Source organism: Culex quinquefasciatus, chromosome 1, assembly GCF_015732765.1.
Source record: "Culex quinquefasciatus strain JHB chromosome 1, VPISU_Cqui_1.0_pri_paternal, whole genome shotgun sequence".
NCBI classification, from domain to species: Eukaryota; Metazoa; Arthropoda; class Insecta; order Diptera; family Culicidae; genus Culex; species Culex quinquefasciatus.
In genome coordinates, this window is record NC_051861.1 from 85,639,978 (window position 1) to 85,660,348 (window position 20,371).

Here is a 20,371-nt window from a genome sequence, read left to right on the forward strand (position 1 = left end):
TCAGTTTTCGATTCTGAGTCGATATGTATACATGAAGGTGGGTCTACGACGTTTTTATATGAAGTTCATTTTTAGAGCAGGATTATAGCCTTACCTCAGTGAGGAAGGCAAAAGAAACAAGTAATTATGGAAATCGACAATATTTTTATAATGATGAAAAAGTTTACAGGGGTCCTTATAATAAAATCGGAATTATAGATTTAGAGATATCATCGAATGAAAAATGAGGGCTGAGTAGACAGAAAGAAAAACTCAACAAATCAAAGAACAAGCCAAGTAGGATCCACAAAGAAAATTGTAGAGATGTTTTGCATTCTTCGTCTTTTTTTCCTTGGATGTATGTTGATTGAATTTTTTTTAAGAATGATTAAAACATTGAAGATAAGATCATTTAAAATAAAATACTTGGTTTTTATAATTCAATTCTTATATATTTGAGGTGCGTTTCTATTTATTTATTTTTTTGAGTACCACTTAACTTCACATTAACTAGAACAGTCTTACTCCATCTCACGGTTTACATTTTAAAATATTCTGCCACCATCCGACCGTTACGTTGATTGCCGAAATGTGTGTGTTCCGTTCCCAACAAACCTGCAGTCCGCGGAGCCCAGCTGGAACGTCATGCAGGCCCATGACTGCCATCCGAACACACAAAAAAAACCTCTCCAGCGAGTGTCCAAAATCCTCTCCCCCTCAATCGCATCGCTTAATCCCTCATACATGGCCGGTCCCGACTTCAGCACCATACGGTTGTCATAAATACTTCGACAAAAAGTGATAATTGTTTTAGCATTTTTAACACATTTTGCAATCCGCAGCGATTTCGGCTTTTGGGGAGCCCGCTGCAACTCCACTCTCGCGTTGCCTTTTTTAAGGGGGGAGCTGATTTTAGGATTACACGATGGGATTTTCTCGGTTTAACGTGTTGTTTTTTTTTGTTTGTTTCGTGGGTGGAAATTTGCGATGAAAAGGGAGAAATTTGTAGGTTATGTTCGACGCGTCAAATGATGATGAATACGCGCGCGAGAGGTGGAAATTGGTTGCAAATTGTTTCCCAAACAAGGTTCCCTTGCGCCTTGCAGATGGGTTCCGATGGCGTGAGCTTCAAACTCCAAAGTCAAGGTCCAATCCCGGTCTTTTCTGGCTGTAGCGCCAGTCAGTGGATCGTGTAGTGCATGACGACATTCGCGTTGCAGACGATATTTGGTTGCTTGGGTGAAGAAGAGACACGCACTCACAGCGGCTAAACTCGACTTAAATTGAGTAATCTTGTTAGCAACCGCAGTGAAATATGGGCTGTGACGGTGAACCTTCACTTGTTTTTGCGCACAAATCTTCCGTTCAATGCATTTGGGGGTAGCGGTTTGTTTTCATTTTTGTGTTTGTAAGGAACTCTCTGGGAGATTTGTTTGAAAATTATCAAAATTTATCTAACAAGTCTCTTTTGCAAGACATCAATGGAAAATGAGCGAATGAGTTTAACATTTTCTGAATAAATTTCGACACTTTCCAAACAAAAATCCAAATATTAAATAAAATAGGTACAAACATACTAAAAATAAAAATCAAAGCTGGAAAATATATTAAGAATGGTTTTCAGTTGTATTGCATTCTATTTCTATTTCAATGTTAATATCTTCGAAAAAATCCCTTTTGTTTTTTTTTGAACATGTTGAAAAGCAAGCGATATAAATTTTGATAATTTCTTACAGAAAACTGAATAGAGCAATTCCAGCCCAAAACAGGTATTTTTTAGGCACTTTTTGCTCGACCCTCTCCGATTTTGATGAAACTTTGTAGACATGTTATCCTTCGCTTATATAAGCCATTTTTGTGTATATGGAGCCAGTTCCACTCGATAAAGACATTTAAGAAGGGCGTAAGTGTTTTAAATAGTTTTGTATTTCGTAATTAAAATATTTCTGTATCTCGAAGCCGTTGCATCGTACCAAAAAGTGGTCAAATACAAACTTGTAGGAAATTTTCCGGCCTTCCGAAAAAATACACTGGAAGAAATAAACACGCCACTTCCATGAGATTTTTGGATTTTTAAGTTTAAAAGTCAAATTTGAAAGTGAGCCCACCTTTTTTTTCGTTCAAAATTTTTATGAAACTAGCCTAAGATGTTACAAATGTAAAAAAATGCAGGATGAAGCACCTCACCTAAACAAATGCAGAAATCATTGACTGAAACTGTTTTTTAAGTGCTCTAATCGCCAAAATTTTCAAAAACCGATTACGGGAATCGATTCTCCAGACAATTTTACATAAAAGTCTCCATATAGTCCATTGTCCATAGTCCAATCCTTGTGAAGCTACAGCGATTTTAAAAATAAAAATGTCGAAAAAAATGTTTTTTTTCATGGTTTTTGACAATTTCTGTATGACAGACTTCGATCCTTATCGACCTCAACCTTTAAAGGTTTACCAAAAAGTGGCCTCAAGGGGCCAATGGTAACCGGTTCCAGATTGGCCAGGATGGGCCAACGAGCAACGGCATGACCCTGGTTTGACAAATCTTTCAAATTCATAAAGTTTGATGGATTCATAAAAAATGACAAGTTTGGCCAGTAATACTCTAGAGTGGTTCTGGCAATTGTGTATTGTGTTTTTAGTATGTTTCATGGATCAATTTCAACGATCGTAATTGAATTGGCATCGCAGTTATACGTGTATAAAATGAACTTTTTGAATGTTCCGGATTTCCGGAACCGGTAGGTCACCGACCCTGACATTAATATGTGTGGTCAAAGTACAGGTAAATTCCTGTCAAATGAAACCCGGAGCATCCTGATTGGTTGAAATTTGACGGAGATTCAGGTCGTCAAAGTTAGGGTCTCGGAAAGGTATTTTTGTCGGTTGTAGCAGATTCCCGATGGTCACAGTGACCAAATCCATCCAGGACGGTTCAGTAAGGGGACATCCTAAGCTTTTATTTGAGACCATTTTTGCGATTTTTAAAGTTTGGGGTCGAAAAGAACCCCAATACCTTTAAACAGCAATTCCCCACAAAAAAAAACAAGATTCGGAAAAAAAGTTCTCCGATCGGGCTCAATTTTTTTCTGGGAGATCCTTGGGCGAAATAATTAAACCCATATGTTTTGTTCGGCCATTAGGGCGACCTACGCCGTGTTAGGGTGGTCCGAAAAATTGCAATTTTCGTCGATTTTCGCAAAACCCACTTTTTTTTCAAAAAATCATATCTCCGCGCCATTTCATCCAATTTTAGCTGGCCTTGACGCAAAAAAGGTGATTAGCCGAACTGGCTATTTGGGAAAAATAAAAAAAAGTTTCAGAAATCTAGCTTAACATATGAAAAGGTCGTATGAAAACTTAAAATGCTGTTTTGAAGGTCTCGGGACCAAAGAGCCTATGTCTGAAAATATTGTTATCGGATTCCTCGGAAAATTTCACATAACATATCAAAAAATGGTAAAGTTATGTTTTCAATACTCTGAGATACGATTTTTTGAAAATAAAAATTGGGTTTTTGACGCGCCACGCGCAGAAATGGGAAAATGACGAAAAGGGGGAAAAATCGTAAATAAAATACGCAACTTTTAGTACCCTAAGATGTATAGGTCACCGCTGAAATTTTCAAGTTATCTCAGTTTTAGTGAAAAAAGTCGATTTTTTCCCGTTTTCGTCATTTTCCCATTTCTGCACGTGGCGCGTCGAAAAACCCAATTATTATTTTCAAAAATTTCAGAGTATTGAAAACATAACTTCACCATTTTTGATAAGTTATGTGAAATTTTCCGAGGAATCCGATAAAAATATTTTCAGACATAGGCTCTTTGGTCCCGAGATCTTCAAAACAGCATTTTAAGTTTTCATACGACCTTTTCATATGTTAAGCTAGATTTTTGAAACTTCTTACTATATTTCCCAAATAGACGAACTAATCACCTTTCTTTTGCGTCTAGGACAGCTAAAATCTGATGAAATGGCGCGGAGATATGATTGTTGAAAAACGTGAATTTGCGAAAATCGACGAAAATTGCAATTTTTCGGACGACCCTAACACGGCGTAGGTCGCCCTAATGGCCAAACAAAAAATACGGGTCTAATTATTTCGGCCAAGAATCATCCAGAAAAAATTGAGCCCGATCGGAGAGCTTTGTTTTCGAATCATGCTGTTTTCGTAGGGAATTGCTGTAAAGTAACTTATTATGAACGCTCCCCTAGAGGTCGTTCAAGGCTCATTTGTTATGTAAAATGTTTATTTTACTACAAATTTTACGTCAGAAAATTTATAGGCTTAACTTTGACGACCTAAAAATTTAAATTACAAGTTTTTTTGTTAGTTTTATAATTTATTTAACACCTGCTTACTAAGATATTTTGCAATCTTTAATTTTCAAAACATTTAAGTATTGACGATCTTTTTTTTTCATCCGAAAAAAACTTTTTTCATTACTGTGCAACGGAATACATTCCAGGCTCAATGATCCGAAGTCCTCGGAAAAATTTCACTTCGGATAATTGAAACTTTGGATAATCGAATCACGATTTTTTTTTCGATGCCTAATTTTTTTTATTGTCGAGCTTAAGTTTGACCCCTAAACTACGTTAAAGTGTTTTTAAATTTTTAAATCCAAGATGGCGGCCAATATGGCGGTGTTGAAATATTGAATAAATGCATTTTATTATTTAACAGGCAACAAACTATTCAAATTTGACTAAAATGGAATTGCAGAACTCGAATTGTTCGTGATTCGATTATCCGAAGTCTTATACAAACCCCCGGATAATCGAGTCTGGACTGTATCACAAAAAATCAAAATATTTTTGATCGATCCCAGACATGCTAAATATGATTTTAAACGCTGGAAAACGCATTTCAATTTGTTTGGCTTCTATTTTAATTTAAATTTTTAAGTTTTTTGAAAAAATATTGTTTTTTTCCCCTGATTTTTCGAAACGGTTTTGAAGAAAGGGTAGGGCGACAAAAACTTTAAAAAATATTAGCAACGGCCTTATTTAAATCATTAAATAAATTACCAAAGGGTTTTTCTAAAGATTGAAAAATTAAGTTCGAACTAACAGACACTTTTATTCTAAATAAAAAATATGATTTAAAGTGCACAAAATCATTTTTATTAGAATAATTTTTGAGACCACGTCAACTAATTTGTGCATGTTTCACTTTCACAGAGAACAAGCATTTTTAGAGTTTGTTTGCGTTTATAAGCAGTGAATTGGCCACAAGTCGAGCGTGCGGAAAAATGTCACTGCAAATTTAAGTAAAGTGTTACACTGTGACCACATGATGGACCACTAGCTCAAGGGTAGACTCTCTTTCATGGTCCACCTCTACTCCTTTCAACCCACCATCGACGAGACTACCGTAGCGCCCGTAGAATTCACCACGTTCCGGCCCGATGGCAGTCAGGTCATGCTCTCGATGCCTCGCTGAACGCTCACTGGCTGTGGCGTTGAGGTGTTTTGCTGTGCTGAGCTGTGAGCGATAATTCAAGGTAGAGCGCCAATTTTCTAACTAGACCAAACAAGAGCCGGATTAGATTTCGTACACAGGACGACCACCGTGTCTGGCAGAGTTTTAGAGTCAGACCTTGCCAGATGTCACCCAATAGATTAATTATTTGTAATCTTCCAAGACTGGGACGAAGACATTGTAATAAGAAATTCCTAAGATTGAAATCAACTGTTATAATTATAATTGAAACAAACGGCTCTCCACAATCACTCATTTGCTGCATCTTTTCAGAACTCTACTTCAAACAATCCCTGGGAAAAATTTTACCAAAAAACCAATCGAACAAGTTTTCTGTGCGAAACAAACGAGTATCCATGTCACTTTTAAACTGCAACAAATGGTGGTTTTACTTCATCTCACATCTCGTGAGATGTGTTTGTGTGTTATAAATCCAACATTCGATGTCGGTGGGGAAAGTGAGGTGGAAATTTGATATAGGAGACAGTGTCCAATAGTTACCGAACCTATATCTGAACCTATATCTGAACCTGAACCTGAACCTGAACCTGAACCTGAACCTGAACCTGAACCTGAACCTGAACCTGAACCTGAACCTGAACCTGAACCTGAACCTGAACCTGAACCTGAACCTGAACCTGAACCTGAACCTGAACCTGAACCTGAACCTGAACCTGAACCTGAACCTGAACCTGAACGGAAGAGCACACGTCTGAACCTGAACCTGAACCTGAACTCCGAACCTGAACCTGAACCTGAACCTGAACCTGAACCTGAACCTGAACCTGAACCTGAACCTGAACCTGAACCTGAACCCGAACCTGAACCTGAACCTGAACCTGAACCTGAACCTGAACCTGAACCTGAACCTGAACCTGAACCTGAACCTGAACCTGAACCTGAACCTGAACCTGAACCTGAACCTGAACCTGAACCTGAACCTGAACCTGAACCTGACCCTGCAAAATTTGCATTCCCAATGATGGCCACTGTCCCCTAGCTGCCAGCCTTGTTTGGAATGTAAAACTTTTTCAATTCAGTTTCCAGCTGCAACAACTATCATCTCGTCGTTCTGGACCTGCTGCTGGTCCTCGTATGTACCAGCACCACCAGCAGTAGCATTTAGTTCCTGGTGAAAAGTGGTGAAAATTGGTTTCCATTGCGTTTTCCGATGTGCTCATACCCAATTCTTGGATTGCAAGCACCAGGACAAGGTTGGGTGGGAAAAACTTTCCCGAGGAATTATAATTTACAACATTTCTTACTAAAAGGACCAGTGCAGCAGTGCGGCGGCCACTTGGAGGAAAAGTGAGCACGTAGATCCTGGTTAACCAGGCAAGCTTCTTCCTCCGTCTTCCTGGAGGCCAGCAGTTTCAGTTTCAGGGTTTGCGGGTTTCTTACTCCGCAACACACATCCAAGGACCAAGTTTTTCCCTGTTCCAGAAGAGATGACGACGACGACGCGGTGTGCGGTTTTCCTTCGAAAAGTTTCAGTTTCATTTCGACTCACATTTGTGCCGGAGAGAACATCTCCTTGGAGGATTTCGAGATTTTTGCCGGCTGCGAAACTCCAGAAGGAGGAGGAGTCACCTCGTTGTCACTTGCACTAATGAAAATTAACGACATTTTTCGAGCAAGCGAACATCTTGCTCGAAAGGTAAAGTTGAGGCTGGGGAAAACCGCGCGTTTTGAAGCCAATTTGGCTGAAATGCCTAAAGGTAGACTCTAGACTCTAACTCAAGGCGAAGAAAACGGTAGGACTGTGGTGGTGGTCGCCACGAAAAACAAGAAACGAAGCCATTAATCATCCGTGGTACAGGTTGGAAATGAGAAGGAACATCGTGAAATTGATACCTTTTTGCGCGGGCGATGGCTTGAGAGAGAGAGGGACGACCAGACTGGATGTCGTGCTCGATGAGGTTCGGTAAATTTGCTCATTTGTCGTGAGGTACGGATGAACGAGCGCCAGACAAGAAGGTTGGCTGAAATGAAGTTGTTAGAAGTTGTCAATTCTAACTGTCTCAGTTGCTTCATTTCTACAAATGGTTTTATAGTTAACCCAAATCTTGAAGAATTTGAATTTTTGATTCTTTTCAAAATAAGCAATTCCATGGTTGTTTCATGTTTCATGAGAAATATTGCATTTTCAAACCATTATTCATTCAAAAAAAAATGACATTTGGATTTGTTTGTGGTTTTGGTTTTGGTTTTGGTTTTGGTTTTGGTTTTGGTTTTGGTTTTGGTTTTGGTTTTGGTTTTGGTTTTGGTTTTGGTTTTGGTTTTGGTTTTGGTTTTGGTTTTGGTTTTGGTTTTGGTTTTGGTTTTGGTTTTGGTTTGGTTTGGTTTTTTTTTTTGGTTTTGGTTTTGGTTCATTGGTTTTCTTTGTTTGGTTTTGTTTTTCATTTGGTTTGGTTTTGGTTCTATCTTTTCTTGGTTCTATCTTTTGGTTTGGTTTTGGTTCTGGTTCCTGGTTCATTCCATTCTGGTTTCATTTTATTCTATTCATTCTTATTCTATTCTATTCTGGTTCTATTCTTTTCATTGGTTTTCCATTGGTTTTGGTTTTGGTTTTATTTCTATTCTTTCTCATTCCTTTTATTTTATTCTTATTCCTTTCTTTGGTTTTGGTTTTGGTTCTTTTGGTTTTGGTTTTGGTTTGGTTTGGTTCTTATTGGTTTTGGTTTTTTTTGGTTGGTTTTGGTTCATTGGTTTTGGTTCTGGTTTTTCTATTCTGGTTCTGGTTTTGGTTTTGGTTTTGGTTTGTTTCTTTGGTTTTCTTTTTTTTGGTTTTGTTTCTTTGGTTTTGGTTTTTTTGGTTTTGGTTTTGGTTTTGGTTTTGGTTTTGGTTTTGGTTTGGTTTGGTTTTGGTTTTGGTTTTGGTTTTGGTTTTGGTTTTGTTTTCTATTCAAGTTTGTCTTTGAGAAGGCTTTAAATTTGACATTAAACTCGACTATTTTTTTTTAATTGATTCGAAGACTAATGGATAATCGTACTTCGGAAAATCAATCTTCAGATAATCGAGGCTATGTACAAACGATTCTGGACTGTTACGTAAATAAATTATTATTTGCTCGTCGTTTTCAAAGTTTCCTTAGTGTAAACTGTCTCAACATTTCTTCACCTTATCGCACGCCCAACTGATACCTCGTTCTCGTTTCCCACCTTCCAGAGCAAGAGTAACAACCTGACGTTCACCCTGCATAATCCCCGGCAATCAATCACTTGAAACTCGCCAGTTTTTCCTTCCTCAAAACTGTAATGCTGAACCGAAGAAAAAACCGTTCACCTCTAGCCTTCCACCCGACGAAGACACGACACCTTCTTGGGGGCTGCGATTAAACCTCCCTCCTCGTCGGATGTTACCTTTTAATCTCCCTCTTGTTCATGGCTGGAAAAATTATTAAAAACAGCTGAAGATGATTGATGATAAGGATACGAGAGCAATCAAGCCGCTTTTTATCTGGCCCTGGCGAACATTTGTGCGCGCTTTTTTCGGGCTGTTGTGTTTATCGACGAGCAGGATTTTCAATTAGTCCGGGTCAATTTGTAGACAGGATAGGTCGGTGACGGTGACGAGGGTTCGAAGCCCGCCACATCAGGTTGGTTGGACGTTTGGTTCGTGTTATCTGCGTGGATTGCATAACTGTAGGAGATTTGGGGGGAAAGGTTGTGCGCCTAAAGATATGCAAGATATCAATAACTCATGCTTTCTGAACGCCGAAAAGTAATGGTCAATGGTTCGTAATTTTTTCATCAAACTAGCACCGGGCCAGGGTTATCAATTTTAGCGAAAACTTTCTTTTAGCCCTTTTGGTCTGGTGAGCATTACGACGTGCCAACTTGGGGCTGAATTATGGTGCACTCTTCCGGTGTAAGCCGCAGAGATAATGAAAAACCGCCATTACAACCCGGCGGTTTCGACTCTCACTTTTTTGTACGCGCCTAAATTGCGGCAAGCACTAACCTAATTTCTTTTTTTTTGCTACCCTCTACTTGCAAGAGGCTTGTACCCTCCTGACGGTGTCAAAAGCAACGCTTCATTTAGAAATTACTTGATGGAAGCGAAAAAAAGTTTTCCCAGTCTCGTTCTTATCTGGTCGGAGCTTCTCGAAGCGAAACTGCACAAAAAACGACCTAACGGAAAAAAGACATTTAAATCCATTTGGCGAGGTCTACCCTCCTGAAAAAAAAGAAACGAATCCCTGCCAAAAGGTGCCACACGCTTTGCTCTTCTCCCCTTGCAAATCCCTCTAGTTAAGAGATTAAACCTCAATTCTTGGCGCCCACTTTTCACTTCGCGTGGAGGGGAGGGAAAACTCAAGATGAAAGCAAAAGGTATATGACACGGTTAGTTGGCCACAGCGCCGTGGCTCTTCCGGCCTAATGGAAGTGATTTAATGTGGGGCTCCCGGGGAAGAAACAGAAACAAATTGAAACTAAATGGTCCACGAGACGAAGTCGGGGAAATGCGAGGCTGGAAAAGTAAGCGAGGTGGGAAAATTGCCGAACAAACAAAGGAAATTTGTAGAAAGTGAGTGGTGGATCGCTTGAGTAAGTGGAGTTTACATTGATTAGTCTAAGAAATCGACCCAGAAACTTCAACGTGGATTACGACTTCGGCTTATCAAGATGTTTTGGCTCAGATTTAGGGTCCTAAGCCAGATCAACTAAGTATTTTTCCCAAAAACACAAATTTGAACCGCCTAAAAATAAAGAAATATACCGAAAAAAAACCCGATTTAATCGCACTAGGGGTGAGATAGAGCCTTTCTTACTAGAGAATATAACTTCTTTCAATTCATAACATCGACTTGATACAAAAAATCTTATGATGAAAGCAAGGTATTATTAATGATTTGTTTTCTAAAAGTAATTCAAAACGCAATTTTCACCAATAGAATATTATTAGTCGTACAAATTCTTAATCAAACAAGCGTTTATGACAAACGCAAGCATGGCAGCTTCCCATGCGCTAGTGACGACGCAGACCGCGGTTTTGGTTTTCTAGTTTTGGTACGAGCCCAAAAACCGAACAAAGCAGGCGCAAAGCAAAACCGAGTTAACCGCACAGTGGGAAGCTTGCCATTCAGCATCTACGAAAGTGAGAGAGTCAGAGATAGCTATTTTTACAACCGCACCACTACACACTCAATCGCAATACTTTAGGTAGATAGCCATTGGCGTCGCGAGCATTTAAACTTTGAAAACGATATAAAGCTTAGAAGCTTAGAAAGCTCCTATTGGAATCCAATGAACTCTGTTAAATAAACTTACGAAATCACGACACGAAAGTGGATAGGGCAAAAGAAACCGAAAAGCTACGATATCTTACATTTTGTAGGAAACATCGGTAGACAAGCTACTACAAACGAGTATATCTCGAGCTAAAAACTATATGCGCCAGTATTCGAAGCTTAACTTGACAACTTGTCGACTTGGCGACTTGGCCATATTTTCATTTGAAAACTGTGTATTTTGTTGAAAAGTCTGGCCACATCCGAAAACAGATGGATATTTCGAAATTTGAGCGGAAACTCGCCCAGGTGCAGCACACTAGCTTTCATCTGCATTCAAAATTGGATTCAGGGGAGCTGAGAACAACGCGACACAAAATTTGGCAAAATTTTACCACACACGAACATCACTCGATCTCCACGGAATTTATTTTCTCAAAATTCGAGGGTTGGAGATAGACGAGTTCTGTCAAGATGAATCGATCGAGCATCGAAAATCAATGCATTGTGATTTTTCGATTAATATTCATGCTGTATTGTCTTATTTACGAAGATGAAAATGACGTCCAGCCGTAAAGTAAAACCTATACCTTTCTTTAGTAAGAAAGGCAAAAACTAAGATATTATACCCAAATGTCCAAATGGCCCAAATTTCCAATAGTTGGACTATCCTTGATTATTGTCGTTCTTTTTTGCCTTCCTCGTATCGCTGACGAATGTTTGTCAAATCGAGTATGTTATCTGTGTTGGAGATCTTTTCCAATCGTGAGTGCCAAGTGGTTCATGTTAGTTCGTGTTCCAGGCCACAACCCGTAGTACGATTTTCAAAAACGTACCATGGAATTTGAACACTTAGTTGTTCGTGGTTCCCAATTTCATGAACGGGTGTTCACGATTTTGGGAACTCATTTTTCTCCGTGTAAATGCGCTGGTTTTATCGGACTGCACATATGATTTTTAAAGACGAAATAACAGAATTAAAAAACGAATGTGCAGATATTACAGGTTATAAAATGAAAACAATACATTTATTGACAAAAAAAAAACTTTGTCCTGGGAACTCTTTCTGCGGTGTCAATCCAAAATGTTGCAACATCCTGTGCGACACTACAATATAAGTTAGCATAAAGCCCCAAGAAAGTCAGTACCGATTAAAGTTTCATCACATCACCTCAAGTTGGACAATGGGGTTTGGACCTATTTGTTAAGGTATTGATTGACCACAATCGGGAGTGGCCGGTGCTCACAACAAAAAGGAGTGGCCGGTACCTTTACGGAAGGTTCCGCTGGGGAAACATTTACCGATCCATACCAGGTTTTGCCATATGACTATCATCTACTTCGTGTTATATATTGGCCATTAAAAAAGATATTTCGACATAGGTGGCCACAAATTGGCAGTTCAAATAAAATCTGGAGCTGCTTTTTTTTAAATGTTTTTTTCCGTTTTTTCTTAATTTAACATTTTTTGTATTTTTTAATCTGGTTGAAACTTTTTTGGTGTTTTCGGAAAAGTTGTAGGTATAGATAAGGAAAAAAAAAATTTGCAGATTTTTTAATCAACTTTTTTTTCACTAAAACTCATTTTCCAAAATACGTATTTTTTTGATTTTCGAGATTTTTTTATATGTTTTAGGGGACAACAATCCGCAACTTTTGAGCCATAGAGAAACATGGTCAAAAAATCTGCGGCCGAGTTATGAATTTTTGAAAAATAGTGATTTTTGGAAAAAATCGAAGTTTTATGCAAAAACCAGTTTGACATTATTTTTTAACGCAAAATTGAATTTGCAATCGAAAAGTACTGTACAGATTTTTTGATAAAGGGCTCCGTTTTCAAGATATAGCCACCGAAAGTTTGATTTTAGCGAAATATTGCAGTTTTTCAATTTTTAAAAATAGTGATCATGAGTGACCGTTTCTAAAAATATTTTTGCCTTCCTCACCTTACTGAGGAAAGGCTATAAAATCACTCGAAAAATGAACTTTTTAATTTGACCTCGTAGACCCACCTTCACGTATACATATCGACTCAGAATCATGTCCTGAGCAAATGTCTGTGTGGATGTGTGTAGGTGGGTGGACAAAAAAATTGTCACTCGATTATCTCCGGACTGGATTAACGGATTTTGACCGTATTGGTCTCATTCGATCCGTCTTGGGGTCCCATAGGTCTCTATTTAAAATCAGCAAGTTTAGTTAAGTACTTCAAAAGTTATGCTAAAAAAAAAGATTTTGGCTAATGTCCGGAAGATTTTAAAAAGGGTGGTTTTTGCAACAAAACCTATCATGGTTTTGAATATACCTTTCCAATGAGTTCAATACATTGAAGCTCTGACAACCCTATCAAAAGTTATTAGCACTTAAGTGTTACTTATACACTTTTTGTAGGCCGGATCTCAGATATTTCAATGAAAATGATGTCCGGGTCCATCATGCGACTTGTCGTTAGTTAGATAATCGAAAGACCTTTCAAATGAGCCTAAAACATCGCAGATCTGACAACCAAATCAAAAGTTATTAGCACTTATGTGTTATTCATACACATTTTGGAGGCCGGATTTCAGATATTGTGATATAAATATTGTCTGAATCTTCCATGCGAACTATCGTTGAAAAGTTTTTTATCAGATCTTGCCGATGAGCCAGAAATATTGAAGGTCAGCGAACCCTATCAAAAGAAATGAGTAATAAAGTTGATTTGTTAAACATGTTAAGGGGGAATGTTGCTATTTTTACTGAATGAATTGACTTTATGAATGTGAGGAAAGCACCAACCACCTAAAGGTGGATTAAGTAACGTTTTTTTTGAAAAGTTCAAAAAAATTGCTATAAAATTGTCTCAGAGACATTAAAGATTGGACCTCGGGTTGCTGAGATAGAGCCGCTTTAAGAAAAAGAAACACGAAAATTGAAGTTTTCTTAATCTCACCAAAACAACCCACCATTTTCTAATGACCATATCTCAGCAAATAATGGTCCGATTTTCAATTTTATTACATGAGAAATTCGTGAGATTTTCCGATCTTTTCGAAAAAAATATTTTGAAAATTTTTCAATCAAGACTAGCATTTTAGATGGGCATAATATTCAATATTTGGCCCTTTTAAAATGTTAGTCTTGATTTAAAAATTTTATAATATTTTTTTCGAAAAGATCGGAAAATTTCACGAATGTTTCATTTATTAACATTGATAATCGGACAATTAATTGCTGAGATATCGACATTAGAAAATGGTGGGTTGTTTTGGAGAGATTAAGAAAACTTCAATTTTCGTGTTTCTTTTTCTTAAAATGGCTCTATCTCAGCAACCCGAGGTCCAATCTTCAATGTCTCTTAGACAATTTTATAGCAAATTTTCTGAACTTCTAAAAAAAAATATTTTTAGAAATAGTCACTCATGGTCACTATTTTTAAAAATTGAAAAACTGCAAATATTTCGCTAAAATCAAATTTTCGGTGGCTATATCTTGAAAACGGAGCCCTTTATCAAAAAATCTGTAAAGTACTTTTCAATTGAAAATTCAATTTTGCATTAAAAAATAATGTCAAACTTGTTTTTGCATGAAACTTCGATTTTTTTTCCAAAAATCACTGTTTTTTTCAAAAATTCATAACTCGACGGCAGATTTTTTGACCATGTTTCTCTATGGCTCAAAAGTTGCGGATTTTTGTCCCCTAAAACATATCAAAAAATCTCGAAAATCAAAAAAATACGTATTTTGGGAAATTGAGTTTTAGTGAAAAAAAAGCTGATAACAAAATCTGCAAAAAAAAAATTCCGTGTACCTATTTTTTTTCTCAAAATTCCTCAACAATACCTACAACTTTGCCAAAGACACCAAATTGATCAGAAAATTCACTCAAAAGTTACAGCTGTTTGAATATTTACATACTATATTAGTATGGACAGCAGCCAAAATTGTATGGAGACTTGTATGGGTGAACCAATGACGCAAAATAGCTTATTTGGTCATAGGGAAGGCCCCCACAAAGTTTAAGGCAAATAAAAAAATACAAAAAATAAAAATGGTCGAAATCGGCCGATTTCGTAGAGAGTTGCTCATATGTTTTAGGGGACATCAAATGTCAACTTTTCAGAATTTTTCAGAATGGGCAAAAAATCTATGACCAAATAATGGTCCAAATTTCAATGTTTAAACATGAAACATGCGTGAAATTTTCTGATCTTTTCGAAAAAAATACCTTTAAATTTTTTTGAACCAAGACTAACACTTCAAAAGGGCTTATTCAATATTACGGGCCTTTTGAAATGTTGGCCTTGATTCAAAAAAATTAAAAACATTTTTTTCGAATAGATCTGAAATTTTCACGAAAATTAAACCATTAGTTGCTGAGATATCGACATTAGAAAAAGGTGGGTTGGGGGTGGGTATGGCTATGACATGAAAACGGTGCACTTTATCAAAATTTCACTAAAGCACTTTTTGATTGCAAGTTTAATTCAACATCGAAATGTTGTTGTTGTAATTTTTTTTGCGACCTGTATATAGAATTTTTGAAAAAATCAGTATTGATTCAAAAAATCATAACTCAGTCAAAGATTTTTTGCCCATTCGAGGAAATTCTGAAAAGTTTACATTTGATGTCCCCGAAAACATATCAGAAAATAAAAAAAAATCAAAAATAGTGTTTTTTTCGTAAATTAAGTTTTAGTGACAAAAAGTAAAATAAAAAATCATCAAAAAAAATTTTACCTTATATCATATTTTTCAGTGTAGTCCTTATCCATACCTACAACTTTGCCCAAGACACCAAATCAATAAAAAAATTCCTTCAAAAGATACAGATTTTTGAATTTTCATGTAACTCGTATTTTGATTTTTGTCTGCTTTCACAATACTTAAAAAATCTAACCTCAACTCAAATCTAAGCGCTCACATTCCCTCAAACAGAATCCGATTAAAACACTCTCTTTCTCTTACCAGAAAACTTGTTGGCGTGTAATTAATTTACCTTTTGAATTCTTAACGCGCGCACTGTTCGAAACGAAAACCTGCCGCAAATCTTTTGATCTAACTTTTCCCACACTCGGCAGAAACTTTTCCATCCATTTTCATCCCCGAAAGGCTTTTCCTTCCCCGAGACCACGTGATTAAAAGAAATCAAAGAATTTTTAGCGCGTTGTACTCCAAGGCTCAAGGTACAACCCCGAGAACTGCGCACAAGAAGTTAATCAGGGTGGGGCTCAAATATTTAAATTTTTAATTTCGGTACCACCACCACCGGCAAAAAGGGAAAAACCAAAGTTCAACCTTTCTTCCGTGAATCAGCAGTCAGGAGGAGAGATGAGACGAGTTGAGTTGAGTTGCGGTGGTGGCAAAGAAAAATGACAAACAAGTCATTAAAACGCGATAATAAACGGAATAATTTATTAGCGGGAAAATCTGAGCGCGGTTTTTCGCGATTTTTCCTCCGCCGGAGAGTTTTTAAGAGATTGTTATCTTGCACCTTAAAATCTGTTTGGCAAGCTTGAGAAGAGGGTGGGATGGGGAAAGGTTGGTTGTTGAGGGATGTCGGTGGGAGGAAATTTATGCAAATCTGTTTAATTTTTCTTACCCGACAAGGAGCAGCTTCACTTCTTGGAGGGGTAATTGAGTGGTTACGTTTAATAATTAATCAGAGCGACTAGCTGGAGGTAAAATCAAGCGAGTTTTCTATTAATTAAGGCTCAGTCACGAAAATCACGTTCCATTCTGTGGATTTCTTCGAAGGGAGAGGGGACTAACTTTTCCTGCAAATACCTTCAAGGAGGAATTCTTTGTTCAAGTTGGCCAACTTGGCAGCGGAAACGGAAGGGACAGTTCTCCTTCCCCTCCCCTTCAAAGTTTCATTGTCTGAAATTCGCCTTGCGGCCAGTCGAAGGTATATTCAAATTTATTTAACAGCAAATTGAAATCCTGGCTGATCCCTGGTACACAATTTGGAGGCAAAACTTTTCTCATAATTGAATCTTGGCCTTTTCTTATGGAGAACCTTGGGCCGGACTTTGGCCAACTACTTGAAGACCTTTGGTCAAAAGATCAAAACGTTCGTTGATTTTATGCCACCCCCCTTAAAAACTCGAGTAGAACTTGTGTGTGTGTTTTTTTGTGAGGGTGAAAACAAATTAAAAGATCCCGTGACAGTGATATGGCACCGAGAATGGTTTCCCTTTCTAAGATGGTCATTTAGTGTTCAACCTGCGGTCACGATGCCCGGCAAGACCGGCCTAATCAAACAATATGTGAGTTGACTCTGGTGAAAGTCAACTAACTGCGGTTTCTTTTGAATGAAATTGGATGTTGATCTTTTTGGAAAATTTAATTACGGGTTCTTGGCAGAATTTAGTAACAATAAAGATAATTAATGATAATAATAATAATTATATTTATGTTGAAAATTATAGGAAGGTTTAGTATTTCTGAAATGAAAGATTTACAATTTAATTTCTTAAATTTATTTTTATTGAGATTTAAATAGTATAATTTTTTTCTATTTATTTATTTCATCTTGCTCTAATCCATGCATGGTTCCCAAGTCAACTTATAGGTCCTTTAAAAATATTTTTTTTATATCGATCTTGTGGTTGATTTCCCATTTAAATTTAATATAACTCTACACCCAGAACTGGGCATCGGCATACGAGAGGATAAAGAGCACGATTCGGTAGTAAAATGGTACTGTGTGCGGACGGAGAGGATAAATCCCGAAATCACCGAGAGTACTTTACTCATGGTTCATTTTCCAAAAAAGTTCATCTATCAAAAAAAAAGTACCGGTACCGAGACTCGAACCCAAGACCTTCGGCATATTGTACCATGCCTTTGCCGTATGGGCCACCACGATTCGGTGACTAAGTGGTGGTCGTTTGTCCATATAAGCCACTCATAGGATGAACTGTTCCAATGAACGAATGAACACGCGAGAGGACTATACTCTCGAAATATAGCACTTTCCTCACGTTTCTTTTCGTGAGGACTATCCCCTCGTTCTTTAACTTTGGGTGAACGTCGCCACTTTTGGCTTTAATCTCACTTTACAAGAAGATATAGAGTTATGTGACTCTAATTAGCTTATTCTATATTTTGATATAGAGTTGAATTAATGTTTCGTTTTAGTGTCCCGCGGTTACTTGGGTACACCCAAAGTTAAAGAACGAGGGGATAGTCCTCACGAAAAGAAACGTGAGGAAAGTGCTATATTGCGAGAGTATAGTCCTCTCGCGTGTTCATTCGTTCATTGGAACAGTTCATCCTATGAGTGGCTTATATGGACAAACGACCGCCACTTAGTCACCGAACCATGGTGGCCCATACGGCAAAGGCACGGTTTAATATGCCGAAGTTCTTGGGTTCGAGTCTCGGTACTGGTACTTTTTTTTTTTGATGGATGAACTTTTTTGGAAAATGAACCATGAGTAAAGTACTCTCGGTAATTTCGGGATTTATCCTCTCCGTCCGCACACAGTACCATTTTACTACCGAATCGTGCTCTTTATCCTCTCGTATGCCGATGCCCAGTTCTGGGTGTAACAGTTGGTATACAGTAACTTTGAAAATGTTGATATAGAGTTATGCTCTAAAACAACAACAAAATACTACTTTACCGACGTTTTTGGCGTGAAGATAAAAATATGCATTTCGACTTCACACTCCTTCCTCTTTTTTCTATCTCTCTCTCTCGTGTTGATATTTTTTGGTGCAATGCTCCACTTTGAAGATTTGAACTATGGTTGTTTATGAATAATCCAAGATGTTGTTCGGCGTCAACCATCTCTCCTGTCGAAACATATGTTTGGGGGGAGATTAAAATTGAAGTGTTTCCCATGCACCAAATAAGCAACTCTGTTTTTTTTATATTTTTGCGTGATGCCGCTTGGATATTCAAATACAGTTAAACACATCATGAGTTTTCTGAGCACCTTTTTTTATTTTTCGAATATACAAAACACCAAATTATTCACTAAAGAAGGATTGTTATTCCTTAATCATAATTCAATCACTAGAAATAAAACACTTTCGAACACTCTCACATATTCCGTGGTGCTGCTTCCGTTGACGTCCTTTGGAGTGTTTCAATTTCTGCTGGCCAAGACTCCAATCTCCACAATTTCCCTTGAAATTAACACTCAGACCCTGCAGAAGGATGTTTTTCAATGATTACTTAAAAAATCATGCTTATAAATCAAAATTTACATACCAAAAAGCGCCAAAAAGTAGCTCTTCATAATTTTCCTCAATGTTTACGCTGGAATGCTTTATGACACTTATTGCTGCCATTAAAGTTGATATAGTGGTTTGAAACATTTAAAGAAATGTCAAAGTTTCGAAGCATTTCAGAAGTTGATTTAATGTTATGATACATTAAAAGAGAACTCTATAGTAACATTAAAAGCTTACTATTAAAGTATTGGAACACTTTTGTGTCATTTTTATGAAGCTCTAAATAGATGTTCTATATGTTAATATACAGTAAGCTATAATGTTTCATCACAATAATGTTTCGAAACATTTACAAAGATTATATAAAGTGACACAGCATTGGAAATGCTAAGTTAGGGTGAATATAGAGTTTTGATTTAGTGCTTGTGGTTACTTGGGTAACCATTTAGGCCTTTGCAAGTATTTTTCAAAGTTTATGTCACCCCCTCCAAAATTGGATCGGTAAATCAGGCGACAGTTTTTTATTTCATAAGACTGGATTTTTAAGAACGTTTGGAGCATTCATCTTAAAATACAGTTCGTAGTTTACTCGTTCTAATAATTTTGATTAATTCAATTTTTTACCCAAATGTATTCAATTCAATGCAAATATGTAAAAGAATTTGAAGTAAATAAAATAAATGTGATCAGTTAATAATAAAACGAAAAATACAGCAAAGATAAAGAGCATTAAGCCTTAGCATGTAAAAGAAATGTAATTATTATAAGAAAGTGCAATAAAAACATATTTAATTTCAAAAATTACAAAATCCCCCAAGATACAGATTTTTGAATGTTTTCATAGCATTTTTATATGGACAGCCCCTAAATTTTGATGGAGGCTTGTATGAAGAAAATAATGATGCAAAATAACTTTTTTTGGACACAAGGAATCGATTGAAAAAGTTTTAAACAAAAAATAGATAAATTTAAATCAGTTTGGTCAAAATATGAATAATGAACATAGAAAATCAAAGATTTGATCAAATTTTAACAATTTTTATTCTCATTTCGGCAACTTATCCCAACTATTTTAAAAGTGGTATTTTAAACATGTCGAAAAAAAAGTTTAATGCATCGGCCGGGAATCGAACCCGGGCCGCCCGCGTGGCAGGCGAGCATTCTACCACTGAACCACCGATGCTTGTATCAGTGAATGTGATATTTTGCAACCAGCTCTGGTCGACCCCCTAACAAGTGCCACATTAGCTTTTGTTAGCAGATGATTTTCGACAAGGAAGAACTAACAAAAAAAAATCTGCCATACTTTTGATGACCGTGTGTTCCACCAAGCTCGCCCAACCGAATCAGCAACCAGATGAGCTCTACAGCGTAAGCCATACCAGTATGGCAATAAAAATAGACACAAAAGACGAGTCAAAAAGCAGAGCGTGGTGACGTTTCTTTGTTGATATTGAGAGCAAAAATGTTTTTGGAGAGGTTGAGGGGTGCGAGTTATTGATTTATGACA

At 37.2% G+C, this 20,371-nt stretch overlaps 1 non-coding gene across 1 annotated transcript; it reads right to left on the reverse strand.

The window, feature by feature from the left end:
- Window positions 1–19,973: 19,973 nt before the first annotated feature.
- Trnag-gcc lies at window positions 19,974–20,044 on the reverse strand. Its single transcript has one exon. It is a non-coding gene; the product is annotated as a tRNA-Gly (tRNA).
- Window positions 20,045–20,371: the final 327 nt, after the last annotated feature.